Source organism: Electrona antarctica, assembly GCF_951216825.1.
Source record: "Electrona antarctica genome assembly, chromosome: 21".
In the NCBI taxonomy this organism is placed as follows: Eukaryota; Metazoa; Chordata; class Actinopteri; order Myctophiformes; family Myctophidae; genus Electrona; species Electrona antarctica.
The window spans coordinates 23,965,644-23,985,611 of NC_136802.1; the positions used below are offsets into that span (position 1 = coordinate 23,965,644).

Below are 19,968 nucleotides of genomic sequence, written 5' to 3' on the forward strand. Positions count from 1 at the left end.
CAAGCTGTGGATTTACCCATGTGAACTACTGTATGTGGATTTTCCTTTCCTTGTTGCACGAACTGGTCTATAGTGAACAGCACCTTACTGTAAGAATACTGCTGGCCTCATGTTTATGTGCGCACCTGCATATGATGCTGATGTGATATGATGTTCTAAACATTATACCAGCTACTACATAATGATATCGATATAAGTACAGTATATAGATTTCTTTGACCTATCTCTTATCCTCTCTCTTCTCTATGTCAAAATGATGGAGCATGCATGGAAAATCTATAAACTTGTGATGTGACAATAAATAGTATGATTCTGATCTGCATTTCATCTGTATAATGTACAGGGGCAAGTAAAGAATCCATGAGCCCAACTTGTCAGTTTTATCATCACTGTTTTTGAGGGGCACTAGCCCCTCCAACATCTGGCTTTCGGAATTACGTGGCTGCCAAGTCTATGGCTTTTTTAATGTTTGTTTTTAGCACTTTTAGAGTGACGTCATGTGGCAGCCAGGTCTATTTGTTTAGAGCACTTTAACATTACCAGATGCCCCTCACTTCACACAAGTGTGATTTTTGAGACGCTCCAATGCATGGCTTTCCAAGATTACATCATGTGGCAGCCTAGTCCATGGACTTTGAATGTTTGTTTAGGGCAGTACATAAGACGTCACCTGGCTGATGAAAAATACTGCCCTCACTGCGCCCCTCACTTCACACAAGTGTGATTGTTAATTTGTTTCTTAAGAGCACACACATAAAGTTGTCTCTAAAGCACACACTGATGATGCAATGAAGAAGCATTTCTCCTCATCTGGCTTGAGCCGACATCCCTGTGAGGGAAGGGTCACTGCAAACTAACACAACTCTATCCTGATGGGAGTGGTCTCCTAGGACACAGAAGGGGTCACTGAATGGTTTGATGAGTTTGAAAATGATCTTAATAATATGCTATGACCTTCACAGTCACCAGATATCAGCCCAGTTGGACACCTGTGGGACATGTTGGACCGATGCGGACGTGCCAAGACATTGTTCTCTACCACCGTCATCACAACACCAAATGAGGGAATATCTTTTGTTTGTCCATCAATCAATGCCATTGCACATTGAATCATCATGATGCATCATAATTGTAGCATTTCATCATTTCATTCATTGGACAAAACCTCTGGAGACTGAAAGAGAGAGAGGTTAGAAAGAGGACAGCACAAGTGAACAGTAAAAGATAGAAAAAGTCTTAGCAATAGAATTTATCCTAAAATAATTGATGCAGCCTACCATATTATGTTAACCTGGCCAGACTAAAAATCACGTGGGTTCTTAACATTGAATGTGAACATGTGTTATCACTCTGTAAATATTTAGTTTTATTTACTAATGCCAAATAAAAAGTTTAATCACTTAGGCTATTTAATCACATATTTCATGCTTTCACAAATTTTGCCGACCTACAACATGCACCGTTTGGGAGCCACTGTAGTAGATTGCAAAGACTGCAGCATCTGCAGACGTTGACGCACGATTGATTAGCCTACACCGCACAAAGACCCCCCCCCCCCCCCCCCACTAGTAGTGCTAACTGTAGCGTGACTGCAATCCTTCAAGCTTCCCAAAACATAAGCGACGTTGGAGCCATAAAAATCTAATTTGACTCGTCATTACCTCCAGTGGTTGTGGCAGATTCTCATGTGGCGCTGGGTAAACACATTTGGCACCGTTTAAAAGAGTGGACATTTTATACATTTAGTGCGCCACACCGGGACTGAAACGATGGGGTAAAAAGGTGAGGCCCTCGGTTATGGAGGTGGATGTGACGGCGACAACGACAACACCGGGGAAAGGAAATGACTGGATTTCTTTTTTTTAAAGAATGCAGCACAAGCTAAAGAAAAAACTGAGACTGAGATTGAGAGAATAAGAGCTAGGGAGAGGAGGGGGTTAAAAGAGAGTTCGAAGAGAAGCAGATGTAGACAGTCACTGAGAGAAAGAGAAGCATTATGAAAGCCCCTGGCAAAAAAAAATCCAATGTGATAAAGAGTCATTGATTTAGCTGAATACTATTCTAAATGATGTACTTGTGTCAACTGTGGTGATGTTTGAAAACTTGCTTGACTTTACCCTCGTATTGTGTGTTTGTCTGTTTAACAAGGGCACACACACACACACACACACACACACACACACACACACACACACACACACACACACACACACACACACACACACACACACACACACACACACACACACACACACACACACACACACACACACACACACACACACACACATTGTTAGGGGCGTCACTGCAGCATGAGAGAGGGGGGGTGAGGTTTGGTCAACCTCGGTGGACCGTTCCACAAACCATCCGCTTGTCTCTTTCTCAAAACGTTCTCACACCGCCAGTGGTGGTTTATGGGAGAACCATTTAACCATGGGGTCTAATTATGTCCCCAGAGTCACAAACACCCAGCCAAGCTCCTCCGTCAGCAGAAAAACAACAACTCAGCAGACGGCATCCCACTGTCTCTGAGAGCTGCAATTTTAACAGCGGGGCCAGTCTAAACGGAGAACAATGCATTTAATGGGGTGGCAAATGATGGCCAACAGAGGAGAGGGGCATATTGCGTAACACTGAATGCTGCGTTCTAGACACAGTTAGGCATCAGTGTCATCTAGGGGTGCAACAGTCAATCAAATTAATCAACTTAATCGATTAAAATAAGAATATCATATCATTGATATCGATTAATAATAATAATCTATTGTATGTTGTAAGCTTGTACTATCTTCACAGTTTTTGCACAACACTGGATGTGCAAGGGAAAGTTAAACACCATGTGGTTAATGCTGAAGTAAATGTACTAATAGAGAGAGAACTGTTTTCTCTCCCTATATAGCACACAAATGAACATAAATACTTGACTTGCAAAATACTAATACTCAGGCAAAAATACGGATAAGAAAGTCGTAGGCAGACAGGCAGGCAACGTTGTTCCGGAGCATCAGCCATGGGCCCTGAGCCCCATCCTTCAGCCTGGGCTTCAGGAGACTAACCCACATACAGACAATTCTGACTAGTTTATAAAGAAGCCCAATACATGTGAATAGGCTCAAACCAGAGGCGTATCTACAATAAGGCGAGGGCAGGCGTCCGCCTGTCCAAATCCATTTCTGGCCTGGCCAAAATCCATACAATGAGAAAAAAAGAAGACAAAAACAAGACCTGAGAACTATTAATGGACAGCTGATTGGCCGTTGCGGTAGAGCGCGACCCTCAATCACCCATTGGAATGTAAATGCATGCCTTTCAGCCTTTGTATCCTACTCGTCTGGCAGGTATATCTCTTTGAAAACCTTTAGTGCTATGATTGTGCGCGGGGAGACGACAATTAACACATGATCTTGCCTGCCCATAACGTAATTCCTGGATACGCCACTGGCTCAAACAGACGAAGTATTTGTTAAAATAATCGGTAAGAAAATAAATTGATACAGTAGTTGCAGACCTATAATGTCACTGCACGACATTCCTGTCCTGTCCTGGCTAGAATAGTCAGCCGGTATACCCAGCCAAAGGTCTGCCATATTCCCTGCAGATGTAGCAGATTCACCGTTATATTTTATAATGAAATACTTCTGATGGGAGGATGACATGACATCCACAGGGCACAGTGTGTCCCAGTCCCTGGATGGTTCAATGGTTTGAGTATAGAATGATGTGAATCACGCAGCACCTATCAAATATATACACTGATTATTTCTCTTCACCTTCTTTATAATGCTGCAACAACAAGAATTGTTGTTGTTGAATATTTTAGATCTAACACACACTAATTCAGGGGTGCCCACACTTCTTGAGAGCTACTTTCAAAATGACATGCTCAACAAGATCTAAAAACCAAAAACGAAATAATCCAATTGGTGAAAATAGTTAAACAATGTACGGTATGTACCTGAGGGGGCTTTGGAATAGCGGCAATGGCATTACAGATAAGACTAATGCACTTGGAATGGGAAATACAGGGGTACGTTTGTGATACAATACTTGAAAACAAAATATTGCATTGTGGGTTTGAGCTGACAGGCCATTTTTTATGTCAATCAATCAAGTCACCTTAAAAATATTTTTTTTTAGGGGCATGTCATGTAGTCTACCTGCACAGCCTTTGTGATCTACTGGTAGATCAGGATCTACCTTTTGGGCACCCCGGCACTAACTGTTCTTCTCCAAAATACTGCTACTAGTAGAAGTACTGTAGTGTGCGCGCGTGCGTGTGTGTGTCTGTACATGCAAGCACGCACACAGAGTTAAGTGAATGGTCACTGGTACTGTATGCTAATGGAAAACATGAACACAAGGATAGTGTTTCTCCTTTTGATGTTGTTTTCACTACAGTAAGCAAGCACTTATGGGCACTCTTGGGCAAGTACTAACAAGTACTTCTGTAGCTTATGTAAGTTTTAAAATAAATTAAATTAAAGACTCACATGGTTTGCTCCATTAGCATTCTGGCAAGCAATTTGGTTTCATTATAGCCCATTTAATCACTTTTTACAGAGGCTTCTTCATTAAGTTTTACAGGCAGGACGCACATGTGCGCACACACACACACGCACGCACGTACGCACGCATGCACGCACGCACACACACACACACGCACGCACGCACGCACGCACGCACGCACACAGTTACATTCAGTACACATGCAGTCTGAGTCTCTCAGCCATTCCAGGATTATTCCCACAACAATCATTCAACACTTCCAGAAATGTTTGTGCCAAACTTTTCTTTTCCCTCAACTGAATCCAACCCAAGTCATAGAGGGGTTGAGCAGAATATAGTAGCCTATAACACATGGGTGGATCTCATTTCTGTACTTTTGGCTGTAAGTTGCCTTAAGCTAGCCTTAGAATATGGGTTGTCATCAATAATAATTTATTTTCTTCATTTATTTTTTTAAGATTGTTTGTAGGCAATTTCATTCATTTTACATGACAGATTCAAACTCTGGTCCTCACGCATGTGGTCTGTGCACTTACTGGCTGGGCTACCAGCAAGTCAGTAATCAGTCAGCTACCAGTCAGTAATAATTTCAGGTTGCCTCAATGCCTCCACTCCGAAGTACAATTGCCCACGACATTTTTCTGCCAACAGGGAGAACAATTCAACATCTCCTCACACAGCAATTGAGCAAAAGCTCAAGCTAACAAGTTGTACCAACTCCTGTTCCCCCATCTGTTTCGGTTTTCTGTGTATGCCTCTGTCATGCCCAGCCACCTGCATGTCCTCTCTCACCAAATCCATAAACCGGACTTCGGAGGAGGACCCAAGAGCATGCGACAGGAGGCAGAACAGATTCTTGCAGAATGGGCAAACAAAGGCAGGTAATACATCAAGCGTGCCAGCTTAGCTGGCAGCACTGTAGAGCTCGGGAGCCTGATGTTGATGAGACCGAACTCATTCCTGACACCAAGACCACCATGCTACTAGCTTCAGCATTAGTTCAATGCCATTTTGACTACACCTGTTTAACACAGTAGTAGTGGCATATATAAAAAAAGATAACCTTCAGATAGCTCAAAATAAACTAATGAGGGTAGTCTTTTACCTCTCCCCAAGAACCCATATAGGCTCAGCTGAGACTCCTTAAGTTATGGTCTTTTTATTCTGGGACTGAAAAGGAAAGTCTTCTGACTTTTATCCTGATCTATCCTTCTATTGGACATAATGAATTGTATGTTGAATTCATCAAATAAATCAAATCAAATAGGAGAGTGTGGAGGGCAGTGATCCAGGAGTCCCAAGTTGGTGCTGGCTAGACCTCACTCTCGCAGTAACTAAAATGTATGGGCTTCTTATGTATGCCAGCTGTGTGGAAGACCTCTCTATATTGTTATTTTAATGGGATTCTTGACCCATCTCCAGTGAAAGAAGGCATTTGCTCGCAGTCCCTCCGGTGAGCATGTAAGATTCTTCCAGTGAGGGCCACGCCTGCGTGGGTTTGAAGGTCATATATAAAAAAGATAACCTTCAGATAGCTCAAAATAAACTAATGAGGGTAGTCCTTTACCTCTCCCCAAGAACCCATATAGGCTCAGCTGAGACTCCTTAAGTTATGGTTGATAGATAATTTTGGAGTTTGGTGGATGGAATTGTCAATTTCCCTTTGGCCCAGACCGTGTTCATATTTTGTCATCTTGCCCTTTTGTCATCAGTACTCCTAGCCTACTGCCTGTTTACTCTGGGTTGTTCTCCTTATCCTATTTATGTCATGTCACCATCCACAGGCCTAATCATCTCAGACCTATATTATCCTTTATATTATTATATCATATTTATATTATGGATTGCCTGACGCCAAGTTCAGATTCACTGTCTGTCCCCAGTCAAAAGTTGGCTTGCATACTGAGAGGTCTGTTTTGATGTGACACTGCATGTATTTGACCTTGATGCCTAGTGAGAAAAGAGATAAGCTGCTCAGGGGGAGTCAGGGAGTATTTCTCTCTGTCGAAAGTTTACAGCTAACAGGGAAAGAAATGTTATCTTCAGGTTGCCATAGCAACGCCAGCCTCTGTGCTTTCCCGGTTTATGCAGGCCCTCAATGACGGAACCAAGGAAGCTGTCCCGATATCAGTCTCATCATCCATGTGCTGGTCCAATGAGCGCTTGACACCCAGTGCCAGCGTGGCATAGTGGAAATTAACTGTCTATTCAGCCAATGAAGGTGTATCAACAATTGACGTATTCTTCAGTATTAATGCCTGTGAAATGAATTGTTCGAGAGAGACTACCCTGTGCCTTTTGGTGGTACAGGGGAGAGTAATTTGGCTGTATGTGGATCTGTTCTGTCTCTCTGATCTGAAAATGAATAGACATTAATCATATTCTGCTGACTGGACAATCCTTCTTCCTGGTGGTTTCATCTTTTTATTGGGTACTTAAAGGTATTTTTCTAAAAGAGTATTTCCTGCCCAGATCAACATTTGGAAGTTGATCTTTCTGCTTAAAGTAATCCTGTTAAAGCTAATTGTTAACTTGGTCATAGGCTCTCTGCCTAGTATTGTGGTGCTGAGTATTTATGTGTACTCTTTGAGTACTTTCTCAAAAGTATTTTTATAGTTATAGCTCTGTGTAGCTCAATAATTCAGATATACAGTCCTTTATATCCTTGGTGAATCATTAATTGTCCCTTCTGCCTTTTATATGCCACTAATTGGCCTTCCCTTATCTGTTATCTTGACAATTTATGTATCAAATTGGTCTTCGAGCCTTATAATTGGTTTTATGTTATTATAAAGCCATCAATGGTCTTTTATTTTTTATTCTGGGACTGAAAAGGAAAGTCTTCTGACTTTTATCCTGATCTATCCTTCTATTGGACATAATGAATTGTATGTTGATTTCATCAAATAAATCAAATCAAATAGGAGAGTGTGGAGGGCAGTGATCCAGGAGTCCTCACTCTCGCAGTAACTAAAATGTATGGGCTTCTTATGTATGCCAGCTGTGTGGAAGACCTCTCTATATTGTTATTTGAATGGGATTCTTGACCCATCTCCAGTGAAAGAAGGCATTTGCTCGCAGTCTATCAGTGCAGTAAATAGAAATTACTGTAACACCATCTTTCCAAACACTCATGGAGTACAATAATATGCAGTAATCCACAGAAGCTTTTACTCTTACTGACGAGAGTTATAATTTCCAGGCTAAACTGCAATTGCTAAGACAATGCAATTAATTTACTTCAGAAATTAGATTTTGTGTGATTCTGTATGATTCTTGGAGAGGCATTGTCAGAATAAGTAACCCTACCATATCAATCTGGTCAGACCCAACCAAATTCTGTCTAATTTAAAATGATAGAATCAGGCAAATATAATATAACTGTCCTCAATTCATAGCTGTCCAACCGTTAACATTCAAATGAACGAGAGTGTATGGATCAATAAATCCATCCTTGCAGACTGGACACTGCAGCTCTCAGAAACATGTAATGATCGAGCTGGGTTGCATATCCACTAATTTAATTTGTAAGGCAGGAACGTCGCCATATAGTGTTCCATAACATATTTTCTGCAGCCCTGCATGTTAGCATTATTAAGCACATAAACCCTAGCGTTCCTGTTCGGAGAATACAGTATTATAGCCTAATGGGCGAATAATATAACATTCTGGGAAAATAACAGATCTGATTGTAGATCTCCTATGGTTGGCGAAGATATTTAGAGTAGAGCGAGAAATAAAAAGAGGGGACCGAGTATCAACCCCTAGCCTAGGTTCCCCAGTCAACAAAGGTATAGGGTCATATACATGTATAAGTCATCAAGCACAACAGTGCTCCGTTATATCTATAGGCCTACCATTTCTGGGCAAAAAAGTGTCATGATGCAGATGGTTCAGTTTCTTGGCTCTATAATACAATTAACCATTTTGATTACAAGCCATTGACCATTTTCACGCATTATGTAGGTTGATACTGTAACCCCTTAAGTAAGCAAAAGTCAAACTTTCGATTTTCGATCTCCTCCTTCCTCCAGCTGATTTTGTGATGCTGAACTTGGACTGCAGGCTTACAATCTGTGCATTCAGGTGCAACATTTTTAAGATCACTGTCCTGAAGCTCCTTGTTTTGCGCTCTAACTCAAGTTCCAACTCGTATATATGCGTGGGCACATTTCTCTAGGGAGGCTTTCATATTATCCATTTTACTATTGGTTTTCCATTCATTTGAATCAAGTATCATATCCATTTGTTTTCAGCTATTGCAATACTGCTGCAGTGCTTCCAACAGTATCTTTGGCATTCGTGCTCATGCCTCTCTTACTCATGTTAGCTACTTCTAACATGCACAGAAGCCAGGTTTTATGCACCATAAAATTGACATGAAATTGGTCTGCTTACTTTCTTCCTTCACAGATGTTAGAGGTGTCTGTGCACAGAGCTTATTGTCCCATTGTCATAATTGGGGAACTCGCCGAAAATAGACAAACATTCAGAGCAAATAAGCACTAAAACAAGTCAAAATGCAACATGCTGTGAGTGTGAGCTTGTTGATCAGCTATCAGTGAAGAGATTTGGGGCCCTATTTTTGTCAGTATCTTATCTACAAGCTCACAACGGCTAGTTCAACAATTTTTAAATGTTTTTCAAAATAGTAAAAAAGTCTAAGAAGTTTAGAGATAAAGGGTAAGGCTCCATTGAAACACAGGTTCTTTTTTTACATTTCCGGTTTTGGACGTAGAAGGTTTCCACCCTTTAGTTTTAGTTTATCATTCTCAGCTCTGACTATAGACACATAGGCCTACCTACAGTATTACCACCTAAACGAGTGTATTATTTTTAGCCAGTAGCCAGTGCCACATAATTATATTCAACCGCCAGTCTTTCACCACTACCCACACACTATCTCTGTTCAGCCTGCTGATGTTGGCATCTGCCATAGCAACAAGTGACATCAGGTCCTCCCGCCAAGTATACAGAATCTATTAATGGGAGAATTGTGCTGATGTCTTATATCTATTCGTTCTATGGGTCGCAATTACTGTATTGTACTTCGGTGTGAGACACTGGCGGCGTCCAACCACATATTTCTATCATACCGTATATACCCAAGTGAAATGTCAGGAAAGTATAAAGGTATTCAAAGACAGATCCTGTCAAAACCAATTAAGTAAATTGGAAACTTTTTTCCCCTATTTTTTACGTTCAGATCCAGAACACAGAACAAATATCTCATACATGTGTGAAAAAGAAGGAAGAATACTGCCAAGTTGCTAAAATCGTGCTGCCAGACTGAAATATCTCTTTAATTACAGACACTAAATATATATATATATTTGTCACTGGTGGACGGGTTTCTGAACTGCCCACACCCACAGCCCTCCAATGAGACACAGACCAAGTAGATTGTTTTTTGTTTTGCTACTTTATTTTAGTGAGGACCAATTATATGAAGATAGGTTGAAAAATGGTACTTTAAAGTACAATATTTGTCTTTGAAATGTAGTGGCGTGAGAGGCATATATCCAAACACTCGAGTAAAGTACTGATGCAGTAGTTAATGAAGTACAGTACTCAAGTGAATGTACTTTGTTACTGTCCACCATTTTGAACAGGTTTCCTGCTCGAACAGCACTATCCCTCTGGTGAGCATGTAAGATTCTTCCAGTGAGGGCCACGCCTGTGTGGGTCTGAAGGTCAGGTCACGGAAGACAGATCACCGTGTCAGAGAGACTGAGGTGGGGAACACATTAGGAACGTAGCAGGTCCATGTGGTTTTATTACCCAGCACACATCTGGTTCTACCTTGTCCACTCACTGCATTTGTTTAGTAATGCAACCGCCCGCAAACCCCTTCCCCACCCGATGTTTTTCCTGGGATGGGATGGCAGGGGAAGCGTTAAACGACGTTAAACTCACTTTGCCACTCACTTTGTCACTCGATTTGCCACTCACTTTATGCATGCGCATACTCTCAGTGCTTATTTTCGATTCAACAAAGCACTCTATTTCTAATCATTGTGTTGTGGCAGCATGGCACAGCCCTGATTAGTGCGGGATTGTAATTCTCTCGCTCTTATGCGAGGAGCATGGGCTCACATTGCCCATATCTATAGGCTGCTTACCGAAACCGGTACATTAGGCACCCTGTACATTTAGAGGAACAGACGGCTGTGTCCTGTCCGACCTAGCTTCAGCAGATCTCTGAAATCTATTTAAAGGGGAGAGTTGTTGGTGACTCACCTCATCATTACTGCCACACATTCTGAACACATCTGTGACATTTGAGTCACTCGCTTATTCAGCGCGGCATTCCAATAATCTAACCATTTCTCGACCTGAAATTATATTTTTCAGTACTTAATTAGTAATTACCGTATTGTGACATTACCGTATTGAAACGCACCAGAGCTCCCAACCCCCAGAGAACATTAAGATGAAATTAGATTGATTGCATACAGACGTATGGCTTCTGCAGGAGCATATACACCAGGACCCTCGTGGTAGGTCTACATTGGATTCTTATGACATTACAGCTGATACAGAACATAATATATGGGGCGCTTACTTCCGGAATCTCACTGTTGAGCTCTATTCCTCCTCAGACTTTAAACTGGACGGATGGTGTGGGTCGCAGCTGGCAGTTGTGTCAGGTGTTTGACCTTTCGTATAACCCCAGGAAGCAGCAGAACATGCAGCCGGAACCCGAGAGGAGGTGTTGGGGTCCATACTAACCTGACAATGAGACAAATCTCATGGCTGGAAGCGTGGAATGCATGTGTCCAATCCCTCTCTATCCGCTCCTTCCCTGCTCCGCTGTTTAACCCCTGACCTGGCCCACGCCACACGGGCGGATGATGACTCAAACCTGTCAAAGTCATACAAAGAAAAGAGAAAAAAAGGGGTTTTAAACATACGCGGCAAGTCAATACTTGAACGTTCAACTCAGTGGCTTCTGTGCTCAATGATTATGCAGTGTGTTTTGGCTTCTGATTAACCCTAGAACACTAAACATGGTTGATTTTCACCTGGACAATTATATTTTTGTAATTTTCATAATGTTGCTGATGTCTGAGGTGAGTGGGTCTTATACCTTCATGATGCTCAGTGACATCATAGAAGGTAGGTTTGTTTCCCTGCCCACATCCCTGTTTTTGAGTGGTGTAAACCACTCCTACAACTGGCTTTGTTAGTTTACGTGTCTGTCTGTTCGTACCAAAAAATAAGCATGGTTGCTATGGTCACCCAGTTCACCTGGGTGTGATTTCAGCTTTGATAGTTTACGTGTCTGTTCGTACCAAAAAATGAGCATGGTTGCTATGGTCACCCAGTTCACACGGGTGTGATTTCATTACGTCAGACATTATGTCAGACCACAGTTGATCAGTCTATATAAGACCTTACACCACTCAGTTCACACGGGTGTGATTTTTTTCTACAGGCAGGTGTTCGGGTGAATTTCACCCGTGTTTAGTGTGATAGAGAAGAATCCCATACACCCACAATGGACTTTTTTTCCTTCACTGGACCATTCTCACATGTCCCAGGAATGGGTGGGCCAAAGGAGAAGTTCTCAGCTCCATTTCTTTTTTTTAGGAATATTTAAAAAATCACACTTGTGTGAAGTGAGGGTCGCTAATATATTAAAGTCTAAATCATGTTGCTATGATTAGGTGATGTAATGGTGATGTAAAACAAACGGTGTCAAAACAAACATTACATTATTTTTATTGTTAATGGCATTTAATGTTTGTGTTAGGGACAAGATGACGTAAATTTTCCCTTCATTGTCAATGACGTTTTTAATTAAACCTGTATATAGGAGGGGCTAGCGCCCCTCAAAAATAATGTGCACATTTTTCACAGATTTTGCCCCCTTATGATAGGGCACCCCATGATATCTATTTTTAGTTTTTTTGTAAAAGTCATGATGAAATATTAAAGAAGAATATCTCAAGTTGCCATGTATTGCTGTACTTTCATATATTTTTATGAGAAATATTTTGATTGAATATTTTACATTGGTTTATTATTTATTATTGTTGCTTTTGTTGTCTTCTTCTTTTGTGAGGGAACCGGGGAGGGTGGGGTATATGTAGGATTGTTTGTCTATCAAAATTGAAAATCCTATAAATAAAGTTATAAAAAAGAAAAGAAAAAGATACCCGTGTTTAGTGATGGTGTAACAAAAATATGTTTAGTGTTCTATAGGGTTAAGTTGGAGGAAGTTCCATGTCCATTGATGGAGCTCTGAATGAAAAGAATATTATAAACAATACAGTAGATACCGCCCCAACAACACAGTACAAGTCGCCAAGAGCCCAAAAGCACAGGGAGTAAACAGGATGGATTGTCTGATCTAGAGTAATCCACACACACACACACACACACACACACACACACACACACACACACACACACACACACACACACACACACACACACACACACACACACACACACACACACACACACACACACACACACACACACACACACACACACGCAATTGCGGATAAAGGCGTAATTTTTTGCATGATGGTTCGTTAGGATCAGTTATTGAATTTTAGCCTAGGATAGGGCATTAAGCAACTAGCCGACTAGTTTACCAGTCTTTTTCCCTGATTCTGTAGGCCTCAAGATCAGGTAGATTATAGTCACCAATGTACACAGTTTTTAAATGTACAAATATATATATATTTTTTCATAATAGGTAGTTAAACAACTAGTCGACTAGTCGACTAGTAAACTAGGCAACTAGTCAACTAGTAAAAATTACTAGAAGTGAATGCCCTAGCCTAGGATCCGTCCGTCCGTCAGCCCGTCCGTCAGTCCGTCCGAGCACGAAAATTGCGCTTGGTTGGTTTTCACAACCAAGTGTCACTGTTGTGCAGTTTAACACACATTGTATATATGATGATTTTGGGTGTGACAGTACAATAGAGGGACCCCCTGGGGAAGCCCACACGGTCATTTCTCAACCGTTTCGGACGCAGGGCGGCTCGCCGGAATCGGCCCGGCCGCCTGGGCGCGTTCCTGGGGGTCTGGATGTTCCCGGGACCCCCACATGGTAACTCTCTCATTTCTCTACCGTTTCGGACGCAGGGCGGCTCGCCGGAACCGGGCCCGCACCCTGGGCGCATTCCTGTGGGTGTGGAACTTCCAGGAACCCCACACGGAGTTGCACCACTCACTTAACATGGGTGTGATTTTTTAACTTGCAGTAGTTCTTTAGAGAGAGAGAGAGAGAGAGAGAGAGAGAGAGAGAGAGAGAGGAGAGAGAGAGGGGTGAAATGGGGGGGAGGGACAGTCACAAAACAAACAAACAAACAAAGAACCAGACAGAGAAACAGACGCACAGAAAAATAGATAATGAAAAGCTTTTAGAAACACAGATGTGGGATGGCCAGTGTTCTCCTCACCAGAGATATTTCCTCTCTGCTGCCTGTCCCCCCTGCTCAGGAACAGAGCCGTGCAGCTCCTGGACATCTGCTTCTAATATCTACCTACTTTACCCTCTCCCCGTTTCGCCCCTACACCCTTCTAAGGGGGTCAGTCAGTCCCCCCCTGTTGCTGTCGCTTCAACTCGCTTGAGCCCAGAATGAATACAACGGCAAGCCCCACAGTGCCCCTATGCGCACTTTGCACAGTGTGCATGAAAGCTGGACGCACACACAAATCTGGTGCATGCATTGCAGACAAACTTGCAGACAATGGATACACTTTCTCACACGTAAACCCACACAAATGCACGCACTCTTGACAGATTATAACCATCACTCACATTACATTACCCTCGTCACGAGCACATTTGTACAATGGCCTCTTGACGCCGCTTGCTGTGTCAAATGCTCTTCTAAATATCAGGATTCAGCCGCACAATGGATGTCGTTTGAGAATCAGGCATCATTGTATTGCTTAAAATGTAAGGTTTTTTCGAGTGTTTACTTTTACTAGAAAATGTGTCAGTATGAATTAAATGGATTCCAGTAAAACGAAAAATTAAGGACAAATTGTGGACCATGCCACACCAACATTTTGCTGCTTGTACAAACCTTGTACAAACCTTGCTTGACCTGACAGACAGACAGACAGACAGACAGACAGACACGGCATGAGTTATGCCTGTTCAAAGTGCCAGTTATCACTGCTTGCAGCTATATTGTACACATTTTCACATACAAAATTCTCTTCAACTGGGATTTAAGATAATGGTCCCTAGATTGTGTGCAGAACATTTCACACAAATTACTTAAGCGTTTTTCAAACTGCTCAAAATGGGGAAAATCTGAGGGTGGAGCTTACTGGTCAAAGTGACAGATGTGTTCAGCATGAGTCAAGGGCAAGGCACATGTGTAAAAAAAGGTCCATGGTTGTTGGCCAAACGAGGCATGAATGAATGAATGAATGAATGAATGAATGAATGAATGACTTTATTGCAGTCCATAGAAAAACATACAAAAAACACAATTACATACAACATATATACATGAGTTATGCCTGTTCAAATGTTTCATTTTCAAACGATTGCTATAGCACCCCCGTTTGGCCAATTGGAGTAAGACTGGTTTCAGCGCAATTTGGCATAGCCCTCTACCGTATTGCTGCGTTTTGCGAAAACCGACTGCCCGGTTAAGCCAGAACTGCTATCTTTGGCATTAGACAAATCCAGGTAAATACGATAGGCCATACGGGCTTGGTCCCTTAAAAAAGAAAAAAGGAAAAAAGATTACACACAACCCCCGAGTCCCTGGTTTTAGAATTACAGAATTTAAGGGTATAAACAGCTCTGGATCTTTCTCAAAACAAGTTGAAAAGTGGCACTGAGTGTGAGCGTCTTTAGATGAACATTATCAGATATAATAATAAATAAAAATCTTTTCAGTTGCTTTACTTCATCATAACAATTCTAATTGTGTGACATTTAGAGACTTAACTCCAGCCCCTATCACTGTGTTGTCTTTGCTCCTTCCAGCATTAATACAGCTGTTTCCAAGTTAGCAAGTCTGCTTCACATGTGGCTCTATTATTTATGAGCTCTATTGATTTGCAGGGTGGACATGTTTATGTGAACTCTTCATAGTGTGGGGTATCTTTATTGCCTTGTGATGTGGGATGTCCAAGTCTCTCAAGTCATTTTTCGGTCTCTAATTCGAACAGACAGCATCAAAGGCAACATCATTGAGCTTTTCCCGTTATTAGCGTGATGTGCAAAGTTCAATGTGTGGAGCACAAAGGCAGAGAGCCTGTCAAAGCCACTTTCTATTTAACGCCACTCTTTCAGCAAAGCATGGGAACGAGTTACCAGCTTCTGTTCGCTATACGAGTTACCAAGTATGAGCAGAAGCACATATTTCTGTCCATGACCGGTTTATGGTCATCCCTAATATGAATGGTGTGACTGGGCATCAGTCATCTTAGACTCTTAGTCGGGCGAGGCCGGTGTCATGGAGTAGAACCATTTCACGGGGCCCCGCCGTCAACCTCACCCCATGCAGGTTCTGTGGACAGTAGGGATGGAAGGTGCAGGGAGGCGGGAGTGAGGGTTGACCATGACAAAATCCCCGGCGGATGGATCAAAGCTCAACCCTCCCCTATACCCCAGAATGATGTGACCTGAACATCTGCTTCAGCACCCGTGGGAGTCGATGAATCCGTCTCGACATCTCGGCGGGATCTCAGAAAAGAACCGAGGATAGATTCTCCCCCTCCCCCACAGCCACTTAATCACCCGGTAATTTGTAGAGCTTTCCCAGAGACTTTTGGTTATGCTGTCCAGACGTGATCCGAGGGCCAAAAAGAAGAGAATTATACATGCATGTTTCACAAGGAATGGACAAATATCCTCCATGATGCTTCAATTTGTCCAAAGACAGAAATCAGTCAGTTTTTAAACCCTTGTTTTTAATATTTAAACTAATCAATGAAATAAAGGATTTTTCTACTTCTACTGGACAGAGCTGCCTTGGACCCTCTTTTAAAGGGTAAGACCACTTTTTTAGAGGTTTGGGTTGTTTTCTTACCTTATTATGGTCAAACTAGTCCAGTCCAGGAGTTATTTCGCTCCATAGTGCAGTTTTACAGAAAATAGCGTTATAAAAATACCAGCCCATTGACTTACATTGTACACTGAAACAGCTCTCAAAATCACTCTTTTAGTTCGTAAACAAACACAAACAAAGTTGTTTCAGACAATATAGAGCAACACCAAAACTCATGTGGTTTTATTTTTTCATAAAAATGGTAACTTCCTGTTGATTTGTCCATTTTTATTCAGAAGAAAACCCGGACTGGATCCATGGATCCGGATCCAGATCTTCATATAGTAAAATCAACAGGAAGTTACCATTTTTATGAAGAAATAAAACCACATGAGTTTTGGTGTTGCTCTATATTGTCTGAAACAACTTTGTTTGTGTTTGTTTACGAACTAAAAGAGTGATTTTGAGAGCTGTTTCAGTGTACAATGTAAGTCAATGGGCTGGTATTTTTATAACGCTATTTTCTGTAAAACTGCACTATGGAGCGAAATAACTCCTGGACTGGACTAGTTTGACCATAATAAGGTAAGAAAACAACCCAAACCTCTAAAAAAGTGGTCTTACCCTTTAAGTTCGCCACCTTATACTTCCACAGTGACATTGACTCAAGGTATAGAACCTTTTAAGAACTCTTGTGCTTTGCTATATGAAACCCTCTCCAAAGAGCACCTGTCAACAGTTCTCTCTACATATAAAGGACCCACGTAGCGCTTCTTAGTTTCTTTTTTTCTGTTACAGAAATCAGTCAGTTTGCACAGTAGAAGAAGGGCTCAGTCTGGATGTCAGAGGGGGAAATTACTGGGAATTATTCAAATGTAGGCTCAGCACTTTAGTGGACTGCTTTGGCTTATTGCTGAGACGGAGAGAGCGCTCTGTGTGCACAATGTACGCGCACATACGTCTGCATCTATACATGACTGCCTGACACGAGAATGCAAACATGTGCGGGCTCTCATGGGGAAGGCGTGGAGGCTGCATACATTCACACGTCATGATTCATGCATTCGAGTCTGTTCCATCCATCTCATTCACACAGTCTCATGTTAGCATAACGGCATGCAAGCTGTATGCACTGTGACTTACATAGGAACATGCACGTGTGTGTGTGTGTGTGTGCACGCACACTTGCGTGTGTACGTGAGATGTATGCACGCACACGCACACAAAACTCAAAACAATAAACAGGCCCCCTCCACCCCTGCCCCACACACACATACAGTATAGTATGCATGCACACGTACACTGAGGCCTGTAGGTTTGTTATTCCAACATGACTGGTCTTTCCTCATCCCCATATGTCCAATAAAGCCGGCTTTATACTTCATTGTGCACCGATAGGAAGATGTGCGTTAAATTTATCACGTACGTATAGGTGCCACATTAATACTGAAGGTATTGACAATAAGAATAGAACACTCACAATTTCATTGCAATATGTATTTCCGGTGAAAGGCATTGTGTTATTGAGAGTCTTGAATCAAACAGACCAAACATTTTAGGATTGATGCCTGCAGATCAGTCCGTGGAACGTGATCAATGCGGCGTGCTTAATCTCCCGGGGGAACCCCCCCGAGGCGCTAGCACAACATGAGAGCCAAGTATGATGGAGAGGCCTTTACTGGGGGAAATGCTTGCGAGAGCATGGGACAACACTGGAGAGAGTGCGATTAAGCTAAACGAAGGCAAAACTGTGCAGAGAAACAGCCAAGCCGAGCACAGGGATCAAGTATGAAACCAGCACTGAATCCAACTGAACAAGCACTGAATACTAACATTCAGTGAGTCATCTGTAGGATTTAGTACTTGTACTGTAGGAGTCCATGCCTGTTCCGTACTTGATCCCTGTGCTGCAGTTAGATGGCTGGTTCTGTATACAGTGTCACCTTTGTTTTGCTTAACTGCAGTCAACGTAAAATATTACGTTGACAAACCATAATCAAAACAAAGCAGTGCTGTCCCAGCCAGCGTCAACCTTGATTCTTTAATCAGATTCAACAACTACCATCACCCAGGGCCAGTATTGTTACAGCTTGCTTCTTGACAGTGTTATACAGAAACTGGTAACCTATCTAGGGGAAGTAACACACACCAAAGAGTGTAAGGTGCTGATGTCACACTCTATAGCTTCTTTAATGACTGACAATTCGCCCTACCAGCCATCTTCAGCGTAAACGGATAGTCAAGAGCATGTGTTGACTCTGAAGAAGGTGATTAGGAGTAAATGTCAGTTCTTCTTACGTTATAGCAAGCAGAGTGTGTGCAACACTAGTTCCCACTTTTTAACCTAACCGTTTCATTGGCTGCCGTTTTATTTTTGTTCAACCAGCGAGGATGTTTAATCTTAAGCTAAATTAATGACGTAATGGGCTGGAAAGAAAGGTGCAACGTGGATGTTTATGACGGGCAAGCATCTTTTGGGGAAGCCTGCAGACCTGGAAGACCAAGGACTGTCAGTTCTCTATTGATCTCTATTTCAATATAGTTTCTGATAACATTTTGATTTGTCACTTGAAAAAGAGATTTATATGAAAATGGTTGATAAACACTAGCACAAATAAGCAAATACAATTTAGAAACAAGACCCAAAAAACCTCAACCAATATTTAACTGTCTTTACAGAAAAACAAAACATGCCCAAAGTCCCTTATAATAGGCAGACATGGCAACAATTTCCATGTGCTGTCGACTCGGCAATAGAGCGTCGAAGTCCTGACGTCACTCGCTCATCCCGGAAGTTCACGGAAGTAATTTCTCTATGTAATGGAGAATAACATGGGGTCATCTTAAAATCATCTCATATAAGGCATTGTGGTTCAAAAATAAACAAAGTGTCTCGGCGAAATTGTCGCTAATTTCCAGCAGCAGTATAACATTAGCGTTTTATCTCAGTCAGTTGATTCTTCATATCCATATGAGTATAACAGCCGGGTTGACATGTTTATTTTTCAAACACAGTTCTTATATGAGGCGTTCTAAAATCCTCCTATGGGATTACAATGCAAATAAAAAGTACATGAACCCGTGGACTTGCGCCGTCTACCGATATTGACGTCAGACTTCGATACTCTATGTCTGAGTTACATACAAAGGGTATAGGAGTCGGTTTAGAAATTGTCATCATATGCTGTAGTGCTTGACCATGAAAATAATTGAGACCCATTATAGTTGTGACAGCGTAGGAATCAGGTAATTGGATTAGACTAAAGGCCTATTCATACTCACTGATTAAGGGTTTTGCAATTGCACATGAATGCTTGACAATCAAAGTAAATAAGTCGAGCCCTTAGGGCTTTTGTGTTAATCTTTTAGCATTATTGTAGCCTATAACCATGATCTTCTGTACCTTTTGCAAACTGTTTAATGAAGTATTCAATCAATCAATTTTCATCATAGGAAAAACAAATGCATTTAGGCTATTTATTTC

The 19,968-nt window shown here is 41.8% G+C and overlaps 1 long non-coding RNA gene across 1 annotated transcript in view; it reads right to left on the bottom strand.

The window, feature by feature from the left end:
* LOC306913882 overlaps nt 1–19,968 on the bottom strand; it is a 95,657-nt gene that overhangs the window by 43,789 nt on the left and 31,900 nt on the right. The window contains exon 2 of the long non-coding RNA XR_013788603.1: nt 11,239–11,371. This is a non-coding gene — a long non-coding RNA (uncharacterized lncRNA). The remainder of the gene's footprint in view (nt 1–11,238; nt 11,372–19,968) is intronic.